The following is a 26,567-nucleotide window of genomic DNA, read 5'->3' as shown; positions in this document are numbered from 1 at the left end:
GGGTATTTCATGAGCCCCAGCATACTGAAATTTGTAGTTTTCCAGCATTTTTTGGTCTGGCTACGTCCACTGCTAAATAGTTTTTGAAATTTTAAAAGATTAATGAGCTTGACTTGTATTTTTCAGCTGATATTATAGTAAAGTTATCTGAAAGATGGGTGTCAGATGTTTGGACAGGGGGCGCAATTTCAGTGCTTGCCCTAGGTGCTATTTTCCCTAGATACTCCTCTGGAAATATCTTTGTGGAACTTGCATAAGAAGCTGAAATGGATCACCACTCCCAGTAGTACAGCATTTCTAAATGTAGGGCCTTATTTTGGATCAACATTCAAACTCTGAAAATTAATTTCTTGCCTTGTTATTAAGATATTTCCAGTGAGCAGGAAAATATGCCAAAGATGCTTGCTGCATATAGGTCTCATTCCGGCAATGAGTTTAACAAGCCAGATGCAGTGTGTTGGAAGTCCTTCGTCTGCAAGTGTGAAATGTCCATGAGAGAAAGGGTCGAACATGTTAGTCATTTTGTTCCCAGAATGAGTTTAGCACAAACTGCCAAATGGTAGACCTGAGTTCAAAAATGGCTGGGAAGACATTGTCGAATGAACCAAAGTACCGAACAACAGAAGCTCTTTAGAAAGTTGATTACAGCCAGTGGAAGAACTGGAAGGAAGAGGCCATATGGTAGAAAACCTCGCCAGCTCTGTTTCAGTGAGTGAAGACTGAAGTCAAGTCAGTTTGTTTACAACACCATCCAATTTTCCCTTGAATCAAAACATTAAGCTGCAACTTCCTCAGAAGGATATCCACAAACAGCCCCTAATCTCATTACAACAGCAGTAAGAATAAAATAACAATAGAGTATGACCTCTGCTTGATGGCAGAAGACAACCCACATATCTGCTTCCTGTTGCAAAAAACAGGAGCCAGAAAGTCAATCTTGCCAAAGTTAAAAATAAGAGTCATTTCCATAAGGAAGCACCAAGAGTAATAATAAGCATGAAGTCTCTGCCAGAGTCAGGCAGATGCAACTTCATGTGCTAAAGTCTAGGGAAAACCAGCTTTATGCATTTTCTTTCTGTATATGCAAGCAAAACAAAACACCATCCTAAGTCAGCTGAGACAGTGGGGGTGTGTCAGGCAGCAGCCCGCCCACACTTGCATCTCCCTGAAAAACTACCCCCTCCCCTTTAAGGAAGACTGCCACATTCTCATAGGATTGCATCAGGCAGCCTGATATGTACAAAACTGAATTAACACTTGCCTTCTTTGAATGATCCCTGCCTGCACTGTGCTTAATATTAGCTGCAACAGATGAAGAAGCAAGAACAGGTTGTTCATATGAAAGTGAACCCTCAGTTTATTTTCTTTTTTTAAAAATGCCAGTAACGTAGAAACACTGCAGGGCCAGAGAACTTTGTTTTTCTGAACGTCAGTTAACATGTCATTATTCTGGATTCAAATCCTGCTGAGTCATGAAGCTTGTTGGGTGGCCTTGGGCAAGTCACAAATTGCCTCACAGGGTTATTATCAGGATACCAGAATAACCCTGTCATGCCATTCTGAGCTCCTTGCTGTGGTGGGGAAGGCAGGATACAAATCTGGGAAAAGAAAAGAAAAAAGCTGTCAGTGAAGTGGTTGCTAGTAGAAAAACCACTTGTTGCTGCTTGCAGGGCAATTAAGGGGAATTCCCACCAAGCCCTGGGAGGTGGCAATGAAGACGTTTGCTCAACACTGCAGATATAGGAGGTGGCTGAAGAGATAGACACTCCAGGCACAAAAGCAGGCTTCTGACATAGTTGGTAACTAAAGACTTGCATGATGGTGACTGAGGCATCCCTGCTTCCACCACCAAATCCTCTACTCACAGGTACAGATGGGAATTCCCTTTCCTCCTCAGTTGCCCCGCAGTAGCAGCCAGTGGTTCTTCCATCAGCCACCACTGGATGAAAAACCAAAGAGCAATCGACTAAACCAGTGGTATAATATTGGCACAGTTAACTCCTCTTAACTAATCATAAATGTTGTGTCAGTTTAAAAGCCACAATATCTACAGGAATTCAGCCCCAAAACTACTACAAGCTTGCAGTATCTAGGATCCAATTCCTATTGGGAGTAACTATCTACAAAAGTACAAGTGTTACAATAACAATGACTCAATCTAGCAGTTTCTTACAGGAAAGAATCCCTGATGCACACATGAAGCCTGTGTGTGTGTGTGTGTGTGTGTGTGTGTACACGTGCACCCGTGTGCATGCATGCATGTGTACTTTCCATAAATTCAACAGAAGCTGTAACATAGATCTGTTGGCATAGATGCAGAATTGCTTCCTCCACTGAAGTAAATATGCAAAGGCATTCCAGCTAAGCACCCAGAACTCCTACTTGTATTTAGGCACAGAATGTACACTCCTATCTACATTCCTATTACACAGAGAACCTTCATGTATTTACTTCAGTGAAGGAAGCAGTTTTGCATCCATGCAAACAGATTTGTGTTCTGTTGGATTGATGGAAAGCGCACACACACACACACACACACACACACACACACACACACACACACACATTGTCAAATTCAGTTATGCCAGTGTTACTTTCTCTGGTATATGGGAATTCATTAATATCATTGTCTCTGTCCAGACAGCCTAGATAAACTGGATGCAGTTTTCATACCCACACATTTGGAGTACCTCCCTACACAGCAAACCTTACGACAGAAAAAAAGCCAAGCTCCACGCCAGCACCAGAAGCTTTCAATTGAGGCTATTTTCATCCAGAAATCCCCTTTGTGGTTGTGTCAGTTCTAATTTAATGTCAGCAAGCTCATACATCTCTAGGCTTCCAAGTTGTATTAAAAAAACCCTCACACACTGATTTAGATTAGCTCTGACAGAAAATCAATCCTTGGGACGGTGCTCTGGCCACACCTCTGCACGGTTTGCAATGGAAAAGTCAGTACTAAAATTAAAAGTGTTGTTAACTTCCAAACTGTGCCTTTTGTTGTTTTATGTTTGGCATAACTGACCAAATGGGACATGTTCACTTTTAATGCGATTTTATTTATTTTTCCTACAATATTTCTTTAGTACTTTCCCCTTTTATATGACATATTAATACATAATTCAGTGGTTTTTATGTCTCCCTGTACAGTCTGCATGATTTCTTGTGCTAGTGAATTCTACTATTTATGATCAAATGGCCCAAATGTCTTTTTTTATTATTAATCTTTTTTTCCTGGTGAAGTTTGTTTAGTTTAGCTTTTTCACCATTTTTTCTAAACCCACTGAAAATGTTTAACTCTCGAGATTCCTTGCCTGACAAAATGTTTCGGGAAATGTCCCTATTGCATGCACATCAAAGCAAGAATCACAGAAATGAGAAGAGAACACACCAGAAACTGAGCAAAGGTTTATAATTTATTTTTTATTTAACATATTTATTTATTTAACATATTTTTATACCGCCCAAAACTTGTCTCTGGGCGATTTACAACAAGATAAAACATTAAAACATTAGTTAAAAACAAAAACAAGAACTTTAAAACACAACAATTAAAAGAACAAAAAACAATATTCTAAAACAACGTTAAAAACAATCAAAACAGTATCAGTTAAAAGCCTGGGTGAACAGATGCATCTTTAAAGACTTTTTAAAAATTGTCAGAGATGGGGAGGCCCTTATTTCACTAGGGAGCACATTCCAAAGCCTCTGGGCAGCAACGGAGAAGGCCTGTCCCTGAGTAGCCACCAGACAAGCCAATGGCAAATCCAGACGGACCTCTGCTGATGATCTCAATGGGCGGTGGGGTTCATGCCGAAGAAGACGTTCTCTTAAATACCCAGGGCCCAAACTGTTTAGGGCTTTATAGGTTATAACTAACACCTTGTATTTTGCCCGGAAACATATTGGCAGCCAGTGTAGCTCCTTCAATACAGGAGTTATATGGTCTCTCCTAGATGACCCAGAGACCAGCCTGGCTGCCACATTCTGAACCAACTGTAGTTTCCGGACTACGTACAAGGGCAGCCCCACATAGAGCACATTGCAGTAATCCAGTCTGGAGGTTACCAGCAGATGTATGCTGAGGTAATCTATATCAAGAAATGGACGCAGTTGACGTATCAGCTGAAGTTGATAGAAGGCACCACTGGCCACTGCCTCAACCTGGGACACCAGGGAGAGACTTGGATCCAGAAGCACCCCAGACTGCGTACCTGTTCCTTCTGGGGAAGTGAGACCCCAACCAGAACAGGCAGATCAAAATTGTCTCCCGAGTTTCAACCCAGCACAATGAGTACCTCCGTCTTATCTGGATTCAGTCTCAGTTTGTTATCCCTTATCCAGCCCATTACCAACTCCAGACAGGCATTTAGCGAGGCTATGCCCTCTCCCGATGATGCTGACATGGAGAAATAGATTTGGGTGTCATCAGCATAATGATAACACCCTGCACCAAATCTCCTGATTATCTCTCCCAGCGGTTTCATGTAGATGTTAAATAACATTGGAGACAATATGGAGCCCTGAGGGACACCATACAAAATTTCAGATTTTGAAGAACAGCAGCCTCCAAGGGACACCATCTGGAACCTGCCCGAGAAGTAGGAGCGGAACCACTGCAGAGCAGTGCCTCTCACTCCCAACCCCCTCAGACGCTCCAGAAGGATACTATGGTCGATAGTATCGAAAGCCACCGAGAGGTCCAAAAGGACCAACAGAGTCACACTGCCTGTGTAAATTCCCAGTTGGAAATCATCCATCAGACCAACCAAGGCAGTCTCCACCCCATAGCCAGCCCGGAAGCCAGTTTGAAATAGGTCTAGATAATCAGTTTCCTCCAAGACTGCCTGGAGCTGGGAGGCCACCACCCTCTCAATTACCTTGCCCAACCATGGAAGGTTGGAGACAGGCCTGTAGTTACTCAGCTCTGAGGGATCCAAGGTTGGCTTCTTCAGAAGCGGTCTAATAATTGCCTCCTTAAGACTAGGAGGCATCCTACCTTCTCTGTGAACTCATAATGTGACTTCCCTGTGACTTCCCTATGAACTCATAATGTGAACTCATTGGAACGATTGGCATAACTTCTGTTTCCAAGATGCTATTCTGGCTGTAGATGTGACAATCTGATCCCTCTCTGGTAGGGTTGTAATCTTGCAATAGGCAAGTATTTATTCAGATAGCATATTTGGAGTGCTCTGAATACTTAAAATTTACTAATTAAAGTATTATCATTGGGATGTGGATTATCATGGAGGGCTGGCTTGTATATTGCGAGACCACTGGGGATGCAGTGCTTCCGAGTGTACTCTCAGCAAAGGAACACATGGCACTTCTCTGCAAAAATGCTGCCAGTGAAGGTTGAACCACTCAGCATCATAGGCAGACGCAGAAATAGAAGTTATAAAAACATAAAAACAGCCCTGCTGGATCAGGCCCAAGGCCCATTTAGTCCCACACACTGTTTTACACAGTGGCCAACCAGATGCCGCTGGAAGCCTACAGGCAAGAGTTGAGGGCATGCCCTCTCTCCTGCTGTTACTCCCCTGCAACTGGTACTCAGAGGCATCCTGCCTTTGAGGCTGGAAGTAGCTCCAAGCCCTCCAACTAGTAGCCGGTGATAAAACTCTCCTCCATGAAGTTATCCAAACCTCAAAGCCATCCAGGTTGTTGGCTGTCACCACATCATGTGGCAGAGAATTCCACAAGTTGATTATTTATTTATTTATTTTTGTTAATTTGATTTCTATACCACCCTTCCAAAAATGGCTCAGGGCAGTTTACACAGAGAAATAATAAATAAATAAGATGGATCCCTGTCCCCAAAGGGCTCACAATCTAAAGAGAAACACAAGATAGACACCAGCAAAAGTCACTGGAGGTACTGTGCTGGGGGTGGATAGGGCCAGTTACTCTCCCTCTGCTAAATAAAGAGAATCACCACATTAAAAGGTGCCTTTTTGCCAAGTTTAGCAGGGATTATGCATTGTGTGAAAAAGTACTTCCGTTTGCTGGATCTAGATTTCCTGGCAATCAATTTCATGGGATGACCTCTGGTTCTAGTGTTATGTGAGAGGGAGAAGAACTTCTCTCTATCCACCTTCTCCAAACCATGCATGATTGTATAGACCTCTATCATGTCTCCCTGAAGTCATCTTTTTTCTAAACTAAATAGCCCCAGATGTTATAGCCTTGCCTCATAAGAAAGGTGCTCTAGGCCCCTGATCATCTTGGTTGCCCTCTTCTGCACCTTTTAAAGTTCTACAATGTCCTTTTTTAGACGTGTTGGCCAGAATTGTACACAGTACTCCAGGTGTGGCCACACCATCATTTTGGATAAGGGCATTATAATATTAGCCGTTTTATTTTCAGTCCCCTTCCTAATTATCCCTAGCATGGAATTGACCTTTTTCACAGCTGCTGCACATTGACTCAACACTTTCAATGATCTGTCCACCATGACCCCAAGATCCCTCTCCTGGTTAGTCACTGACAGCTCAGATCCCATCAGTGTATACTTGAAGTTGGGGGTTTTCGTCCCAATGTGCATCACTTTACACTTGTCAACACTGAAGCGCATTTGCCATTCGTCGCCCACTCACCCAGTTTGGAGAGATCCTTTTGGAGCTCCTCACAAACCGTTTTGGATTTCACTATCTGAAAGAGTTTGGTATCATCTGCAAATTTGGCCACCTCACTGCTTACCCCTACTTCTAGATCATTTATGAAGAAATTTAAAAGCACCCGTCCCTGTACAGATCCTTGGGGACCCCACTTCTTACTTCTCTCCATTGTGAAAACTCTAGGGATGTGCAAAAAATTTCGGGCACAGAATGATCTGTGCCCGAAATGAGCAATTTCGGGTGATTCGGGGCCAAACTGAATCACCCCTGATGTCCCCCGATATTTTTCAAGGCCGAGCCGAATCACCCGAATTTCGGGGCCAAAAAATTCGGGTGATTCGGTTCATGGTTGCTTTGGGGGGATTTTTTGAAGTTTTAGTGACTTTGGGGAAGTTCGGGGGCATAGCATGGGATCTGGGAAAAAAGAGTGGGGTGGGGTAGTAGTGCCTAATGGGTGCAGGCTACCACCCCAATTTCAGGGGGATTAGACAAAGGGCTGATTTTTGGGGAATTTCTGAAGTTTTCATGCCTTTGGGGCAGATTGGGGTAGATTGGGGCAGAAAGTGGGGACTGGGGCAGAATAGTGGGGTGGGGTGGTAGTGACTAATGGGTGGAGGCTACCACCCCAATTTCAGGGGATTGTACAAAGGGCTGATTTTTTGAGAATTTTTGAAATTTTAGTGACTTTGGGGCAGTTTGGGGGCAGAAAGTGGATCTGCCCCAAAAGAGTTGGATGGGGTGGTAGTGCCTAATGGGTGGAGGCTACCACCCCAATTTCAGGGGGATTGGGCAGAGGGCTGATTTTTTGGGAATATTTGAAGTTTTGGTGTCTTTGGGGCAGATTGGGGGCAGAAAGTGGATCTGCCCCAAAGGAGTGGGGTGGGTTGGTAGATAGTGCCTAATGGGTGGAGGCTACCACCCGTCCCCAATTTCAGAGTGATTGGGCAGAGGGGTGAATTTTGGTGAATTCTGAGGTTTGTCTTCATAAGGTGAAGTGTGCTAAATTGATTACTTCCTCATATTCATAGTAATTGAGAGTGTGAAAAAGTGAAAGTGGAGTCATGAGAGTTGTTTAATTGAAAAAAATCTCATTTGCTATGATAGAATGAGAATTCACACCTCAGAAGTTTTTCTGAAGGGATGTTATTCCCTTCTTTTCTGAGGTGTGAATTCTCATTCAATGATAGCAAATGAGATTTTTTTCAATTAAAGAACTCTCATGACCCCACTTTCACTTTTTCACACTCGCATTTACTATGAATATGATGAATGAATCAATCTACCACAAAGCACTTTATGAAGAAAAACCTCAGAAAATCAACAAAATCCAACAAAATTTTCTCAGAAGTCTTTGATGAGGAACTTTGTGGAAAGCTTTTTGGAAGTCCAGGTATACTATGTCAACTGGATCACCCTTATCCACACACTTGTTGACACTCTCAAAGAACTCCAAAAGGTTTGTGAGGCAAGATTTCCCTTTGCAGAAACCATGCTGGTTCTCTCCAAGCAGGGCCTGTTCTTCTATGTGCTTTACAATTTTATCCTTGAGGATGCTTTCCATCAATTTGCCTGGAACAGACATTAAGGTAACCGGCCTGTAATTTCCCAGATCGCCCCTGGATCCTTTTTTGAAAATCGGTGTTACATTTGCTACTTTCCACTCCTCAGGTACAGAACCTAATTGCAGGGATAAGTTATTTATTTTAGCAAGGAGGTCGGCAATTTCACATTTGAGTTCTTTGAGGACTCTTGGATGGATGCCATCCATCCCTGGCAATTTGCTAGTTTTCAGTTTTTCTAGACAGTTTAGATCATCATCTCTTGACATTTCTATCTGACTCAGTTCTTTAACCTCCATCCCCGAAAAGCCTGTTTCAGGAACAGGTATATGCTCAGTATCCTCTGCTGTGAAGACGGATGCAAAGAACTCATTTAGCTTCTCTGCAACCTCCATATCCTCCTTAATAACCCCTTTCACTCCCTCATTGTCTAATGGTCCAACTGCCTCCCTGGCAGGTTTCCTGCTTCTGATGTATTTAAAGAAGTTTTTGTTATTCCCTTTGATGCTTTTGGCTAAATGTTCCTCAAACTCTCTTTTTGCCTCCGTTATTGTCACCTTGCAGTTCTTTTGCCAGAGTTCGTGTTCCTTTCTGTTCTCTTCATTTGGACAGTCCTTCCAATTGCAGAAGGAAGTCTTCTTCCCTTTTATGGCTTCCTTGACAGTACATGTTAGCCATGCTGGCATCCTCCTGGACTTAGTGGTACCTTTCCTCCTTTTGGGTATACAGTCTAACTAATATTCCTAGTATTGTGGTTTTGAGTAAACTTCATGCATTCTGAAGAGAAGTGACTGTCCCGATTTTCCCTTTCAGCTCTCTTTTCACCTTACTCCTCATTTTGGAGAAGTTCCTCTTCTGAAATTCAAAGTGTGCATGTTAGACTTCCTTGGTGATTCTCTCCCCACATGTATGCTGAATTTGCTCACATTATGGTCACTGTTCCCTAAAGGGTCAATGGCACTGACATCATGCACCAGGTCCTGGGTGCCACTCAGTTATCCAGACTAACAGTGCAGAGTTTACTCAGATGTCCTATTGTAGACATTCTCAAACTTGGGTCTCCAAATGTTTTTGGGCTACAATTTCCACCATCTCCAGCAATATCTGGGGACCCAAGTCTGAGAAACTCTGTCCTGATTAATTCTATGGGACTGCCTGCCTAGTAAGGATTGCAGATTTTGTGACATGAACACGGAACATTTTTATAAATTGAGAGCCCAAGATCAAGAGATGGCCATGGAGCTTCTAATCTTGCCTTACATAAAATATTTTCCCTTTACTTATGAAAGCTTCTCCTTTTAAAAAAACAACCCTTCTCCTGGCAGTATTTATTATTTATGTAGCATCATCAATGTACATAGTCCTTTACAGATCCTGTCTTCAGATGTAACATGCAACCATGGGTCCAATGGACCTGTGGTTCCATGCCCCTCCCCCCACATTCCCTCCTCTCCATCCTCATTCAGACATTCAGGAGAGCTGCTTCTCTGCTGACAGTGAGACTGCAGAGAGGCAGAGGAGGTGGTTATGCATGTTTCCTTCTCGACAGAAGGACAGCCCACACAGCCAATCAGGCTGGGATGAGGGAGGACCTTCCTCCTTCAACACCGGTTCCATGGGGCTGAAGCTGTGGTTCCAGCATTCAGATTCAACATTTTGAACCAAAGGTTCAGAGTATTGATTGACTGATTGCATTTTATATCCTGCTCTTCCTCCAAAGAGCCCAAAGCAGTGTGCTAAATACTTCAGTTTCTCCTCACAACAACCTTGTGGAGTAGAGTTCGGGGAAGGAAGCTGCAGGTCCCTTTTCACCTTTTACTCTGGTTTCTTGAATTTGGATGTGCAGCTAAGTAAATCGAAGGCAAAGGACCTGCAGTTTCATATCATGTCCAAATTCGGCCAGTGTAACATAAGTAAATGACATGTCCCCATCTCAAGGAGCTTAGAACTGAAATGTTGGCTGAGATCTATATATACCTACCTCTGTTGAGATTATTCTCCAATCCCCTGTGCTACATCATTCCCATCTTATATTTCTGGCAGCCTGATGACCAGGCAGCAAGGCACTTGCAACCCACATAAGCATCCTGACCCAATGTTCTGAAATAATTGACTCATAAATGCTTAAAGATTGGAGAGGGAGGTAGATTTGTTCAAAAATAAATAACAGAAATCAAAAGTTTGACCCTTAATTACTTTGTCAGATGACCCCAAGAAATCAGGTTTATTGCAAGCTACTACTTAGTGCAGCTTTATATAGACATGGATGCCAACATCATTTTGGAATAGACTTGTGCCAATTTCATGTCAGTTTCACTCTTGGGGCAGCATTCAGAACCTTCTCCTTTTCCACTTAGCGAGTAAAACTGACACTCACGTAACAATTTCAAAGTGACGTTGACATGGATTTTAAGAGATGTGTAGGTTTTAACATCTGACATTGAAGAGTCAAGCTATATAAGTATCTAAGGTGACATGATAACTGGAAATGCAAAATTGTTGTTAATTATAAACAAAGCTGGCTCTTACCTTTCCCACTTGACAAATCTAATTCTCTTTGAAAAGTTCTTGACAGCTTCATAGTCAACTTCATAAAGTCTTCTTTCTTAGCTCTTTTTTTTTCATTGTTAATTCTTGTCCTTGCTACTTTTCATTCTTATATCCCCCATAGCATTCTCACATGGTCTTGGATTATAAAATTTTGTGATTTAACAACTTCAACAATGCCATTCTATCCTTCTTTGGATGCTGTTGTAACACTGTAACTAGCAGCACAATCCAAATAAATTGCTGTTTCAGGGCAAGTGTCACTCCTGCTTTGGTGGAGGGTCTGCGGTAGTGACTCAGGCTGTCTTACACTTGGCAAAAATGAACAATTTTAAATAATACCAGCAACTTACTACAACACAAAGTGTGTGTGTGATCCTTTGGAAAATGTTTTTCTTGTATCCCTGGCTGCAGATTGCCTGAGGGTGGGAGGACTGCTACAGCTGTAGGCTGCACAGCCACCAACTATGAAAGCAGAAAACCTTCCTTGGAAATACATTGTCCCCATTCTGCCCTGCTGCTGCTGCTGCTCTCTCTCTCTCTCTCTCTCTGATCCCTCACCTGTCACTTGGTATAAAAATTGTATAGGTAGCCCAGTGCTGCTAGTGATAGCATAATAAACAGAAGGAGTGAAACCTGAAGGCTTCGGAAAGGTTGCTTTTCTAAAGCCAGTATCAATCCCAAGATGTGATAAGATTGTGCATGAGCTCCAGGTAACACCTTAATTCATCAAGAGGGTCTGGAATTCATATTATTGTCCTCTGCCCCTGGTGCCCCACCACCCAAATAACCCTGCTGCTTGCCCCTTGGTGAACTTCATTGCCCTTTTGCCTATACTGCCACCATGTCTAAACTGCCAGCACTATGGCACCAATGGGTGCTTTCTGCTCCCCGCCAATGGCAAACAGCAGATCAGGGCCATGGCAAGCATAGGATTAAAGCCTCCCACCCCCTGCCGCAGGGCTCAGACCGTGGTGAAGGCCAAAGTGGGTAGTATTAAATAGTTCAAAATTAGCCATAGCAACAAAAATAAATTCCAGGGAACCGGAAGAAAGGACAGCTGGCTGCAGAGAAATAATAGGGGACAATGAGGCAGTGGGCTCTGCAAGGGGACCAGGTCAAGGGCAGTGCTGGGGTCCAAGATCTGAACTCAAATTCCACTCTCTGTGCATGGCCCTAGCTTGTTACTTCTGTGTGATAAGCCCTACCAGTTGCTTCAGAGTTTCTACAGTGATCCTATGGACAGGCAGTTTGCTTCTTTGGGGGGGGTCACCTTTAAAGGAGACAGGCAAGAGCTCCCTGGCAAAGTGCTGTGTCAGTGTACAAGGGGAATGCGGAACATCGAGACCTTCCTAATTAAATTATGTCTTCATCCTTTTAGAGGAAGATAGTGAATGCATTAACGTGATTGTGCTTGGCTGCTGGCAATTTTACTGTTATTGGGAAGCACCCAGCAATTCCAAAAAGCATTTTCTTTGTTTAGTCAAGCTATCATGGCGCTCATAAATCTTTTCCGTGTGTGTGTGTGTGTGTGTGCGCGCGCAGAAGACTTTCTTTAAAATGCCATTTTTCCTCTTTGTGATGCTTGTCAAGGAGTTCCTTCCTGCCATCTGCCCATTCTCTTTATCTGATGGGAAAGGAAGTGTCATTCCACTATGCATAGACACTACCCTGAGCCATGAAGACATAAGAATCCTCCTGCTAGACCAACTGACGGTGGCCATCCTGAAACCGTACAAGCAAGACTGGAAGGTGATGAAGGCCTTCCTGTTATTTGTCCCAGACATTGAGAAACAAAAACTACAATAATAGAGTCCTCAAACTCAGGCCCCCAGATATTGTTGGACTACAACTCCCATCATTCCCAGCCACAATAGCCAAAGGCTGGGAATGATGGGCATTCTAATCCAACAACATCTGGTGATCTGGTATAATGTCTTTAAACATGGAGGTTCCATGTAGCTATCATGGCCATATTATTATTATTATTAATTTGATTTGATTATTAATTTGATTTCTATACTGCCCTTCCAAAAATGGCTCAGGGCAGTTTACACAGAGAAATAATAAATAAATAAGATGGATCCCTGTCCCCAAAGGGCTCACATTCTAAAAAGAAACACAAGATAGACACCAGCAACAGTCACTGGAGGTACTGTGCTGTGGGTGGGTAGGGCCAGTTACTCTCCCCCTGATAAATAAAGAGAATCACCACGTTAAAAGGTGCCTCTTTGCCCAGTTAGCAGGGGATAATCCTGTCATATATCACTGACAGTCTAGTTCTGCTTAAGCAGTGGGAGGTGACGAGGTCACCAAATGGGGTGTGTGTGTGTGTGAGGGGGGGGGAGCTAAGCACTTGTCCCTCCCCTAAAATGGTGTGTGTGTGTGTGTGTGTGTGTGTGTGTGTGTGTGTGTGTGTGTGTGTGAGAGAGAGAGAGAGGGGGGGGGAGCTGAACACTTGTCCCTCCCCTAACTTACCTCTGTGCACTCTAAGACTGCACTTTAACACTGCAAGCACTTTTCTTCCATCCTAGTTCTGATCTTATACCAGAAATGATTCAGACTGCGAGGGAAAGTGCTTAATGTAATGAAGCATGAGGAAAAGCAGATATGAGGATGGATTTCAGCTCCCCTCACCTGTGTGATCCTTTTGTTGTGGGGGGGGGGAATAGCCTCCTACCTCTTGCTTTAGAGATAGATAGATAGATAGATAGATAGATAGATAGATAGATAGATAGATAGATAGATAGATAGATAGATGTGGTTGCCATTAGTTTGTTGCCAGGGGTGTAGCTATAATTGAGCGGAGGAGGGGCCCCCTGTTGGCCCTTCAGTTCTACCCCTCCCTATTTTCTTCATTATCTCCCTCACTCCGAGAGGCCGCCAGGGAGAGGGGCAAACACGGGCCCCATCTCCCTTTCCTATGCCCCTGTTTGTTGCCACAGTGAATTGCATCTTTTGTCCATTTATTTGCCTTATTTTCAATGAGGCTAATAATTGATGCACTATATGTAAAGTTTTATTTCTCTTCCCATTCTTTTTCTTAGAAATGGGTGGCAGGGATGTCGTTCTCCCAGGAAACAAGCTGTACATTTTTAGATACAACTTCATTTGTTATTTTGATTTGTTTAATGTTCTTGTGAGCTGCTTTGATGTTTGGGCAGAAATACCTCATATAAATTAATGAAATAATGAATAGCTCAGTGGTGGAGCACATGTTCCACATACAGAAGGCCCCAGTCTCAATCCACCTTGGTATATCCACTTTTTAAAAGCATACCACAGGTTTTTAAAAAATGGCTGGGAGAGCCCTAGATTTGAGTCAAACTAGATGTTAACTTTACACCCATGAGAGTGGCTTGTTTGCTTATTTCTTATAGCATCTGGGTAGCCCTATTCTGCAGACTAAGACCGTGGCATGGGAGAGGGAGGATTTCACTCGCTGTGCTGGCTGCATTCCCAATCTGAACTGGGGAGATGCTATTTGATAGGGAAGGAAACTCCCATTGCACATCTGACTCCTATTTAATGAATAAAAAACAAGCCCACTAGCCCCAGTTGCATGCTTAAAGTGTTGGGAATAATCTCTGGTAAGAGAAACCCTTTTTTATTATAGCAGAGTGCACAGAGGGACAACACAGCGGAATTTAGTTAGGCATGCGTGTATGCTGAGAGTAAAGTAACTTGGAGCCAGTTCATAGTTGCAAAACAATATAAGTGGTATTTATTAGAGAACTCCATTCTATATAGGAAAGTGAGGAGATGAGATCTCTAATCTAGCTAGCTAGCTGGATGCAGATGGATTCTGCATCTCTGCACACATGGTGCAGGGGAGAGGAGCTTGCATGTTGCAAGGTAGAAGGAAGGGAAGAGAAGGGAGAGAGGAAGGAAGTGGCTGGAAGGAAGGAAGTGTCCCTGAGAGTAGCAATCTACATTCCAAAGGGATAGTGTCAGAGCAGTAGAGAAGGGATGACCAATGTCTTTACCTCCTAGCCCTCTGACTCACTAGTCTCTCCTCCTATGTCATTGAGACAAGAGACAGTGCATAGTCCTTCACTTCCAACATAAAGAAATGTTTTGTTTGATCCTGAGACATAGCCAGTTAGAGTAGCCAATACAAGGGTACAAAAAACAGCATTCTAATTCAGAACAAGACAGCTTTGTATGTTCATTTCTACACGTTCAATGAGATGACACCCCCTTGCTTAGATAACAGAGGCTCCTTTTCCTTCTCTTAAACCAACCAAGTTGCAGACTTTTGAAAGCCATTATTGAGAACCAATTGCATCCATCCTAATCTAATCTATCTATCTTACTGGGAATTCAGTACTGTGCAGCAGGATAAATTGGCTATGTTTTATTTTATGAATCAGTTAAGCCCCATTCTGCACAGAGCATAAACCATGCCATGCAATTAATACAGTTTGCCTCCGTGTACTTCAAGAAAACTAAAACTCATTGATCAGTTCCTTTTCACAACACGTCCTCCCTACATGGTACACATTTATTTGATAAATACTATCAAGCAATTCTTTTTTTCTGGTACCTTTTTGCATTGCTCACCTCTTTAAAAGGATGTTTAGAAAGGCACTTGCCCTGCTATAATTAAGGTTTGTCAGTGCCTCCATTAAAAAATACCAACTTCCACAGGTTTATAACTGCCATAAAAAGATGCCTTGAGCTAATTGAGATAAGAGGTATTTTCCCAAGTTGAATGTAGAACATTGGCCTCAATTTAGTGTTAGGTTTCACAGTCTGTCTCCGCTTTGATCCCATTCCTTCTTTTCTCTGTCTTCTCTGTCTTTCTTCCACCAAACCATTGGTTTGTTTAAATCAGATGATAATCTGCTTGCCCTTTTCAACCGTCAGCAGCCAGCCAGCACCATACCTGAGGTCTACCTCAATCATACATACTTAGCAAATAGTGATACAACACCAGAGCATAGTCTGAAGGCATACAATACAGCAACCTTATTGAAGCTAAGCAGCGTATGGGTCTAGTCAGTGACTGATTCTGAGGCCACATGGGAACCTTACATTAAGCCTCCCATAACGGAAGAAATGAAAGATATAAATTAAATAAATAAATAAATAATGAAATAAAGTAGCCAAAGGGTACTTGCCATGATAGAATAATGGCAGTTCGTCATAGCACTTCAGACTCAGCTGTTTCCCCATATAGCAATAGCAATAGCAATAGCACTTACATTTATATACCGCTCTATAGCTGGAAGCTCTCTAAGCGGTTTACAATGATTTAGCATAATGCCCCCAACATTCTGGGTACTCATTTTACCGACCTCGGAAGGATGGAAGGCTGAGTCAACCTTGAGCCCTTGGTCAAGATCGAACTTGTAACTTTCTGGTTACAGGGCAGCAGTTTTACCACTGCGCCACCAGGGGCTCATATGATCGCTCATATCTTATGTTACATTACATTGAGTTCTGAAGGTTCAACTCCACCCAGTTTGGGGCAGCAAAAATGCAGAGCTTTCTCAGAGGACAGAATTTTTTTGTCACCACCCTAGACTGATGCTGGAATTGTCTCCATGAAAACTGAAAGAATGGCCTGGTTCACACAGTCATTTGAATCTAGGTTTAATGTGGGTTAACAACATTAGCATGATTGTGTGAACCCACACCAAGGTGGTTTAGCGCCTGTAATGAATCTCAGGTTCCCAGAATCACACCAATGTCAGTAAAACATTAAACCTGTATTTGAACAACTGTGTGAACCAGGCCTATGCAATCAATATGATGTAGTATTGTAACCCCTGACTCTGGGATGTAGCTATAATTGAATAGGGTGGGATTCTGAATAGGGTGGGATGTAGCTATAATTGAATAGGGTGGGATGCTGACCCCTGAAGCAGTGGGCTAGCTTGGCCACAGCTCACTCTTCACTCTCCGCATCCCAAAGGCAAGCTGCTGGCTCCTGATCAAAGAACTCATCTAGGCTTCAAGTAAGATAAGTCTTCCTCAGGAAGTGAAGGGGGAGGAGTGTCAGGTAACATACCTCTCTACTCCTTTCAGCTTGACTGGCTGTCTAAATGCTCAGGTTCAGCCCACGCTTACTCAGAGTGACTCAGGCTCAACAGAGAGGGAAATGGATACGCCAGCCAGTCATGAAGGCAGGAGGAGGGAAGGATGCTGCCTGAAACTCCACTCCTCCCCTCCCCTCCCCAAGCTTAGACAGAGCTGAAAAGACCTTCAGTTAAAGGAACTTGGGGACCCTTTTTGAATCCTGCCCTATTTTTTTAAAAAAGGTACAACCATAATACTCCTTTTCTCTGTTGCCCCTCCCCCCAATATTCCTTAGCAATTGGGTAAAATCTGGAACTCAGTTTTCTATGGAAAACTTTGACTTGTGTGGGGGGGTTGTTGCTAATGTTATGTGTGGGTGTAAGTGTGTTGCTAATATGAGATTATTGTAGTAGGTAGGTATGTTAGAAAATGTTTCTGAGCCAGGGGAGTGCAAGTAAGTGTGTGAAAGTGTCTGCCTCTGTGGGAAATGTGTGGTATTATTTGCACAGGAACAAGAGAAGACAAGTGATTGTTTTTCACCATATCCTTAGTTTTTCGGCAGCAGACATGGTGCGGGGAGGAAAAGAAGGCAGGGGCAGTAAATTACCTTCACTTCTTGTGCCAGGGCCCACTCCAACCTTGCTGCACGCTCCCTGCCCAGTTCTGAGTCCAGAACAACAAAACAGAACAGCCCTTTAGCGAGAGTCTTATCAAAACAACCCACCCTATGACACAGCCTCCAATACCTGCAGAGTCCCCCTGGCTATCCTTGTACAATCCCATGGAAGAAAATGCAATACTGTATATTACTTTTATTTATTTGGCACATTGCTATTCCACCATTTGGGGCAGCTTGAAAATATAATCTATAACATTAAACCAAAAATTAATATAAGAGCCTAGAAGTGCACGAGCAGAACCTATCAGCTGGTGGTGCCACCATTTTTAATATATTTGGATTTTGATTGTCTAGCTGGTAAGGGATTCCTAGGATCCTGAACACATTCAGACCTATCAGGTAGGTTTGTCATGTGCCACATGCAGAGATTGCCGAGAAGACCTAGCTGCATCATAGCCGGTGCTCTTACAGCACAAGAGAAAAGCTTTGCAAGTCACCAGCATTCTGATATGGTTTATCTCTATGGACAAAAAAAGCACCACCCTCCTTCCCACCCCTTCTGTCCCTGTCCTAGCCTCCCACTATGGGTTCTACTCATTGCTCATTCTTAGGGTTAAGAAAAGACTACCCAGAAAGCTCAGTAAAGCTGCCAGAATGGGAAAGAGACTATGGCTCATGGCTGCTTAAGCTAACGGTTGGAGGAAGAAAGAGATGCATGTTCTCGTTTGAACGTGGAGGCCTTGCCTTGATATATGAATATGCATACGATGGATATTTATATACCGCTTTTCAACAAGAAGTTCCCAAAGTGCTTTACACAGATATAAACAATCAAGCAAACAAACAAACAAATAAATATAAATATGGCCTGAGCATAATTCCTGAGGCAAGGTGCAACTATTAGCAAGAAAGAAAGCGCTGAGGTTAGCAGAGCCAAGAAAAATTAAGGATAGGTAAGAAATCCTTGAGGTGTGCTTTTCAGCTTACCTGATGGCTGGATTGTGTTGGAAGCGAAGGACTATGCGCTGTCTCTTGTCTCAATGACATAGGAGGAGAGACTAGTGAGTCAGAGGGCTAGGGGGTAAAGACATTGGTCATCCCTTCTCTACTGCTCTGACACTATCCCTTTGGAATGTAGATTGCTACTCTCAGGGACACTTCCTTCCTTCCAGCCACTTCCTTCCTCTCTCCCTTCTCTTCCCTTCCTTCTACCTTGCAACATGCAAGCTCCTCTCCCCTGCACCGTGTGTGCAGAGATGCAGAATCCATCTGCATCCAGCTAGCTAGCTAGATTAGAGATCTCATCTCCTCACTTTCCTATCTAGAATGCTCTAATAAATACCACTTATACTGATTTGCAACTATGAACTGGCTCCAAGTTACTTTACTCTCAGCATACACACATGCCTAACTAAATTCCGCTGTGTTGTGCCTCTGTGCACTCTGCTATAATGAAAAAGGGTTTCTCCTACCAGAGAGAATTCCTAACAGATTGTTCACGGTTCCCCTGATGTGGAGTTACCAGCTTCCATAACCTATATGGTTCCTTCAATGCTACGTGCCATCAAAGAAGGTGGGGAGAAAGCCACTAGCAAATGGTCTGAGAAAATATATAGTCCTCCTACACAATGAAGGTCATTTCTTAGAGCAGGGGTTCCTAAACTTGGGTCTCTAGATGCTGGGTCCCCATCTGGGGATGATGGGAGTTGTAGACCAGCAATATCTGGGGACCCAGGGCTGGGAGCCTTGACTTAGAGGCTGACTAAATCTAGCAGTTATTTTTGCTTCTGTGTTTGTATTTTCAGTCAGTTTTACAGTTGCCCTGGAACAGCTAGCTATATTCAAAAATCTCAGATTTGGCGCCTCAAAGGAAGGAGAGGAACTAAAATTCTGGGCATACATATTCCTTTTTGGCTCAGCGGTCACCTACCAAAGCACCATATTAAACCCTTTCTGACATTACAAGTCAAATATTTCTGCCAATCGCTCTTAAAGCAAATGAGATGTTTGCTGTTATGATTGTTCTAAGGAGACAGTAAGTGGCTGTAGAAAATCAAGTAATTGCTAATTAGCATTAGTTCATCAATAAGCTGGATTCACTGTTTCTATGGCTCTGCTTTCCTCCAATTGGTGAGTATTCCCTACATTTATGGCTTCAATGTGCTATTCTGCCAAAGTGATAACAGTTGTTTGCCAGTTAGTTGAGTCCTATGGTTCTGGTATTCCCCCCCCCCCCCTTGACATAAAGGCAGAAAGGCACAGAGGCGCTTCACATGAGCAAAGTGAAGCACCTCAAGGTGGTTTGTGGGGAGAATGGACTTAGCCTGCTCTCCCTGCACATGAGCGGGGAGCCGTCCCTGGGCAGCTGAATCAGCCGCCCACACAATTACCGGCTCCGCAAGTGCGCGGGGCATCCTGGGGAGACCCCTGAGGCCAGGAGGCTTGTTCCTGGACAGGGGTCTCCTTGTGAGTTGCCCTGGTGCAGAGCTGCACCGCGGCGTCTCATGATCAGAAGAACAGGGTTAGCAGAGCACTTGCTCTGCTAACCTCATTTAAGCGTGTGTGTGGGGGGGGGGGGGGTATTTTTGCTGCCGGGAGTCGTGCAGCTCCCACTGCAGAACACGACCGCATGGAAGCGGGCTAGCCCCCCTTCGCCCGGTTCCATGTGGTCGTGAGAACACCCTCACAGATTCTCAAGGCAAGTGTGATAGATAGATACTTTATTTACGGCCAATGGCCAAAACAAAACAACAACACAAACAATAAACATTACTTCAGCATTCAGCATTAACTCAATCATTAACTTTAGCATCAATCAATGAACTCCGAATTCTAATTGTGATGTAACAAAATTTTGCCACAACATGTGTGATAGCATTTCAAACTATTCTGCTTTTCTGATGTAACAAGTGCATAAAAGACTTTTAAAAAACATTATTTTTGCAGTAGTCCCTTGAAGAAGAGTTCTATGCAATTGCAAAACTCACTTCTAACCTAAATAAGCAAGCATGAATTGATGTAAGAAAAAGCAACCACTTTGGCAGCTCTACCTTGCTTTGTATTGTTTGTGGTGCCAACATACACTCCAACTGATGTACATTTTCAGTTACTCTTTAGACACTATTTCCAAAGCACTTTTCTTCTATGATGTGAGTTAAAGGTGACATGCTGACTAACAAAATGTGTTCACTTTGAGAGACTGCAGGACTGCCATGGGAACCCTTGCACAACTCCTCCATTCACCTGGTGCATGCACTGTTGAGCAAGAGCCCTTAGACTTACAGTGGTTCCTCGGGCTCCTGAAGCACTCAGTAAGACTGGAAACACGTCTCTGACCCTCAGCAACATATTTCCAATCTTCCAGGATGAATGCTCATTGTGATTTGTGGTAGTCTACACCCTTAGAGGTGGAAAATAGGTGATAGCATTGCAATAATTTCAGCTTTCAATGTGTTATCATGCTTTTGTTCTCCTGGCCATCGGGCCTGCAGTGGCCAAATTTGCAAGGGTGTTTCAAAAGCTTTTAAAAGTTTTTAAAACACACAAAAAATACTATAAAATTTTATCAATGCTGTCAGAGAAATGGGAAAAAAAAACATTGGCAGGAATGTCCTCCAAAGGTAGGGCTGCCATATTCCAGCTTTCCAAATCCGGGCACCTAATTTGCATATTATGTAAATTGGCTTGAAAATAATTTTTGAGCAGAATAGTGACTGCATGCTTTGCTCCTTAACTCTGCTTCTACAAGGGCTAGAGCTTAGAATTTTTTTTAAAAAAAGAAAAGAAGGCTGAAATCCAGGCGAATCTGGGTAGGCTAAGCAATCTGGGTGAGATGCTTAAAATCCGGGTGAAACCCAGAATTTTGGGGGGCATGGCAGATCTACCCAAAGATTACTCTGTGGAAAGAGTTCAACAATTTGTTCATTGTCACCCTGACCCTTTCCTCTGTGCAAAAAGGTTTTCAATTTTACCCTAATAATTGTTGGGTGATAAGGATAATGGAGGCACAGAAAGCTGTATGTGCAACAATGCTATCACCTATTGCCCATCTCTGGTGGGATAAATGTTGCCAAATCCCATTATGAGCATTCATTCTCTGAGATAGTACCAATGGCCAAAATGTGTGGGCCTGGCTCATAGACTATTGGAAAGCTGCTGCCAGTCAAGGTAGATAGAATTGGGCTAGATAGAGCATCGCTCCGATTCATTGTAAGGCAGAGCCAGGGATAGTGCATGTGAGTTGCATTTAGCACGGTGAGGTGATGGAAAGAGGAGGAGCTCCTGCTTGGGGTGACAGAGACAGAGGGAAGTGGAGCTTCATACTTCAGGCTCTGTATGGGTAGCATGGGCACTGCTAACTACTGTCTGGCCCAGTGGTTCCCAACTAGGCTTCCTCCAGATATTGCTGAACTACAACTTCCATCATCCCCAGTTACAGTTGATTGGAGCTGGGGATGCTGGGAGTTGTAGCTCAGCAACATTAAGAAGAACCCTGGTTGGGAACGACTGGTCTGGTCATAGCACCTGCACCATGCAAAGGATTCTGCCCTAGCCTTCTCCTTGCCTCCAATATTGCCCTATGATGCTCTCAGTTAAGGTATTCAACACTCACTGCCTATGGGCAGATCCTTGTAAACTTGGAAAGATTTATCATTGAGGTGAGTGAGGGAGAATGCATTCCTCACTATTCAGGAAAGAGCATCCTTAACATATTTATAATATCTATAACCAAGTTCTAAATCACACATCAGCTATTACCACAGTTGTCATTTTCTAGCTTTGCCATAAACCAAAACTCAAATGGGTAATTTCCAGGGCTCAACTAAAGCCCCTTTTCTCCATGGCTCTATATCTGCTTCAAGCTATCTTCAAATTTATACCGCTCTGTGTACATTTTAGTGCCTCGTTCAGCTACCCAGAAAACAAAGATGAGCCCGTTGTTAATATCATTTTTCAGTCTAGGTGAAAAGCAGTGATTCTAGATGTTATCCCCCCACCTCCACCACTGTCTGAAGGCTCTCTTAGTCTAAAAAGGGAGGGTGCGAGCCACATCTCCAAGAAATATTTTACTGCATTCTGAATGATATGTGTATTTTTTATGTTTATCAAAGTACTATCTAGCAAAAAAAAAAAAAAAAAAAAAAACCAGCAGCCTAAGACTTTGACATGAAGGTCATTTGGAAGTTTTACTGCCTGCAAGGCAGATCCATTTTGTTGACAAAAAGCTCTCTCAGGGCTCTTTATGGTGCCCCAGCCTACTTGCCTTTCTCTCTGTCTAGCATTTCTCTCCCCCCACTCCTTGCCCCCTCCCTCCAGACTAATTATCAGCTCATTAAAGCTGTCCTAATGAATTATGTTACAGCATTAAGGAAGGACTCTGAGAGAGACGCACATTTAAGTACAGGGAAGAAGGGGACAGAGAGATTTCTACTACTGTCAACACTGGCAGCTTCAGCTAACTTGATCTGACTGAGCTGAGCTCCAACGCCGCCCCCCTCCCTCCCCAAAATCATAAATATTTCAGCCAAAATGAATTTCAGATTGATATAAACGTGCTCTTGGGAGGAATTGGCTTCTTAATGTTCCTTGGCTCCACAGAAACTGAAATTCTCCAGAAGGTTATGGCTTGTGAATGTCTGAGTATACACTCTTTGAACTGTATTCTCTGAGTGTGCCTCTGCATATATATGTATTCATATGGAATAAAAGGGTTCCAACAGGAATTTGTAGAGTTATCGAGCGCAGACATTAAGGAACAATGATTCATCCTCAATCAGTCCGTAGGCCTTTAAAACTATTTTGATTTATATTTGGACTAAATGGGCAGCAATCCACATGGAATATCTCTAGCTAAAGTCACAGTGAATTGAACAGGAGGCCCCCAGATGTTGTTGGACTACAACTCCCAGAATCCCCAGCCACAAAGGCCATGTCTGGGGATTCTGGGAGTTGTAGTCCAACAACATCTGGGGCCCAAGGTTAAGAAACCCTGGCATAGGAACACACCTATTGAACAACTTCCATCCATGTCAGTAGGACTTGTGCAGCAGATTGTGCCAATGGACTGGGCCATTTCCATTATTCCCAAGGCTGCACTCCAGCACAGGGGTCCATCTGCTCAAATCCCAATGATGTTAATAGGATTTGTTGCATACATAATATAATGCCTGACTTGTGATTGCGCAAGAGGTCACTTGTTCCAGTGCTGCCCTCTGTTGCTATATGTGCTAGGGCCCCGCAGCAGCAAGGGAAATTCTGCAAAGCCTGCGTTACACTGCAGGACATGTACGCCAGTATGTGAAATACGGATATACAGGTAATGTCTAATCAACTGATGGAACATATCATGATTGGAAGGGAGAGCTCTGTTTGCAGTAGAGGACCATGAGAATTAAGAGTGGAGGAGCTGAGTAAAGTAGCAGTGATGTAGAGAGCATGTGCAGCTTTGGGTATAGGTAGCATTTTGGTAGCCAGTTTTGCTCACCATCTATGGCTTGGCTGATTGGATGAATATTGTGTTCTTATGGCTGAGAAGCTCTGGTGGGCAATTATCAGCAGAGTGGTGGGGGTGTGGGGGCAGATGAAGAGCTTATGTTCACCCATAAGAGAGGACTTCTGCCCAAGAGGATGTGACCTTTCCTTTCAGAGCGGAATGTTCTGTAGGCCAGAAGTAGCCTCTTCTATCAAATTTGGCTGAATTATCCCCCTGATTTTACACATGTAACTGGCTCCATTGAAGGCCATGAAGCAGGGTAAAGCAGTCCCCTTCAGTTGGCAGACTGCACCAGTTTTCAGGGGTATCAGGGCAGCCCACTCAGCATCTCTCCTCCCCGCCCCCAGGGATGGTCTGCTGAGGAAGGCGTAATGGCACCACACTGCTTTTCCAATTCCCTTCCTAACAGAAAAGGAGGGGAAATTTGAAAGGAAGGAAGGAATTGGGGTGTGATTTTAACAGGAAAAAAGGAGAGGCAGGGCAGAGAAGCTGCCATTGGGTGGTCTGATTCAGGCAGAAAAATTCATGGACTGGCACTGATCACGCTCATAGTGAATCATTTCATGCATGTATAGTATCAGAACAGAATTTGGCAGTAAATTATAGTAAGAGTAGTAAGCAAACTATTTTTATACATGCTGTCATCTGCCATTCTTCATATTGCATATACTGGAAATCAGAAGCTGGATAGCCCAGGGCCAAATCCAGCCTCCTGAAAACTACCAGTTGTCCTCAGGCTAGCGGTTGCCAACCCAAAGGCAAGAGAAATGTGTAGCAAGAGTGATGTCTTTGGTCCACAAACCCTCCATTTTCTTCGCAATGTGGCCCACTTCTAAGGCCTAATTCTGACTTATGTGATAAATCTGTGCCAGCAAGGCCAGCCGTGGTGGTCACCTCAGGCACTGGAGTGGTGGGGGTACAGGGGCCACCACCATCTGCTCCTCCTCCTCCAGTATTTAAAAAGGAAGAGTGGAACAGAGCAGAAGGGGAAATCCAGAGAAGGGGACAAGAGCATCTCCAGGGAGACACCACACATTTAATGCCAAAGTATATTGTAATATATTTGGGGAGATACTCTAACTCTCTCCTCTCCTCATTCTTTTTAAGTGCATGGAATGTGCAGGGAGGAGGAGGAACAGGAGCAGAAGTCCGGTCATCAGACAGGGGTCAGCATCAAGAAATCTTGGCCATCAGATGGGGTACCCACAAGGCACTGCACACCGTCAAGCAATGGGGGGCTATGGCATTTAGCACACTGCTTCAAACACAGGCTAGACCTTGGCCAGCTACACCTCAGACCGCAGGTGGAGGTTCACATAATTGAAAGAACATTAATAAAAAGAACATCCCTCCACATAGAAAACCTGCATGTCAGAGAGAAGATTATACTAGAACTTCTTGATCTAGTTGGGTTTTTAAAAACTATTTAGATAGTAACAACAAAAAAGAATTAACCTCCGCATATTCCCTGCCTCCCAACCCTAATTAACCTACCATCTCCCGCTGTATCCCTTGAATTTAATGTGTAATATAATTCAGTTGACCAACTTATAAATCTGTAAATATACTCTCACACACAGATGCACAAATCAACAGTACACAGGGGAAGAAACATGGGGGAAGAAACATTTTAGTATCTATTTAAAACTTCTACATGAAAGGCTGTTTTATAGCTGATTCCCTTGTAAACACAATACAAAGCAATCTTATGTTCCTTAACTAAACTTTATCCAGAAACAACTCCATTTGTCTCCTTCTGCTTTCTGACTCCACCCCCCACAATCTCTACAAGATCTCCACTGGGACAAACTTCTAATTAACAAAACATAGAGGACAAGATAGGGCTGAGAGAGATTCCTCCCTGCAACCTTGGAGTAGCCTCTGCCAGTCTGTGTAGGCAATACTGAGCTAGATGGACCTATGGTCTGACTCGGTAGAAGGCAGCTTCCTATGTTCCTATGACTGCTAGATAGAATACAACAAAGACGTTGAGGCTGTTCACATGCACAGCCAGGATTGGGCTAAGGCAGCCAAGCCTGGTCTTCGCTGCACGTGAACCTGTGGGAACAAACCAGCTGCCGGCAGCATTGCAGCAGCAAACCTGCCTATAGAGCCAGTCCCTTGAATGGGGTTAAGCGCTCCCTTAGCTCCGTTTTTGTAATCATGTGCAGCGCCAGCTGCTTTTAGCTAGCGCTGTAGCAGTGATGAGTGCCCACTTGTCACTGCGAGGATCCCCACAATGCACCATGCGCTCGTGCAGTGCATTATGGGATTCCTGGGGCAGCAGAGTGCATTTTTGATTGATTGATTTGATTTGTATACCGGCCTTCCAAAATGGCTCTGGGCGGTTTACAATTAAAACAAACCACTAAAACAGTAAAGAGCTAAAACAGATTAAAAACAATATAACAATTAACAATTTTAAAGCATTTTAAAACAATGATTAAACAATTGAAGTGATTAAAATCCCAAAATCGGGTTTTTAATTTTAAAATAAACCAGATATTTAAAAACCCCAAATTTAGGAAGCTGAGAAAGCTTGGGTGAAAAGATGGGTTTTCAGGTGTTTTTTGAAAATTGCCAGAGATGGGGAGGATCGTATCTCAGCAGGGAGCGCATTCCACAATCTTGGGGCAGCAACCGAGAAGGCCCATCTCTGTGTAGCCACCAAACGAGTTGGCAGTAACTGGAGACGGACCTCCTCA

General features: G+C 43.5%; 1 long non-coding RNA gene across 3 annotated transcripts in view; it reads right to left on the bottom strand.

Moving 5' to 3' along the window:
* Positions 1-1,053: 1,053 nt before the first annotated feature.
* Positions 1,054-26,567, bottom strand: part of LOC128344751 (uncharacterized) — a 179,355-nt gene continuing 153,841 nt past the window's right edge. For all 3 annotated transcript variants that reach the window (XR_008316022.1, XR_008316020.1, XR_008316021.1), the window contains one exon: positions 1,054-1,598. This is a non-coding gene — a long non-coding RNA (uncharacterized LOC128344751). The remainder of the gene's footprint in view (positions 1,599-26,567) is intronic.

Source organism: Hemicordylus capensis, chromosome 1 (genome assembly GCF_027244095.1).
Source record: "Hemicordylus capensis ecotype Gifberg chromosome 1, rHemCap1.1.pri, whole genome shotgun sequence".
Taxonomy (NCBI): Eukaryota; Metazoa; Chordata; class Lepidosauria; order Squamata; family Cordylidae; genus Hemicordylus; species Hemicordylus capensis.
The sequence above is the reverse complement of the archived record's forward strand: the minus strand, read 5'-3'. Positions and strand labels throughout refer to the sequence as shown.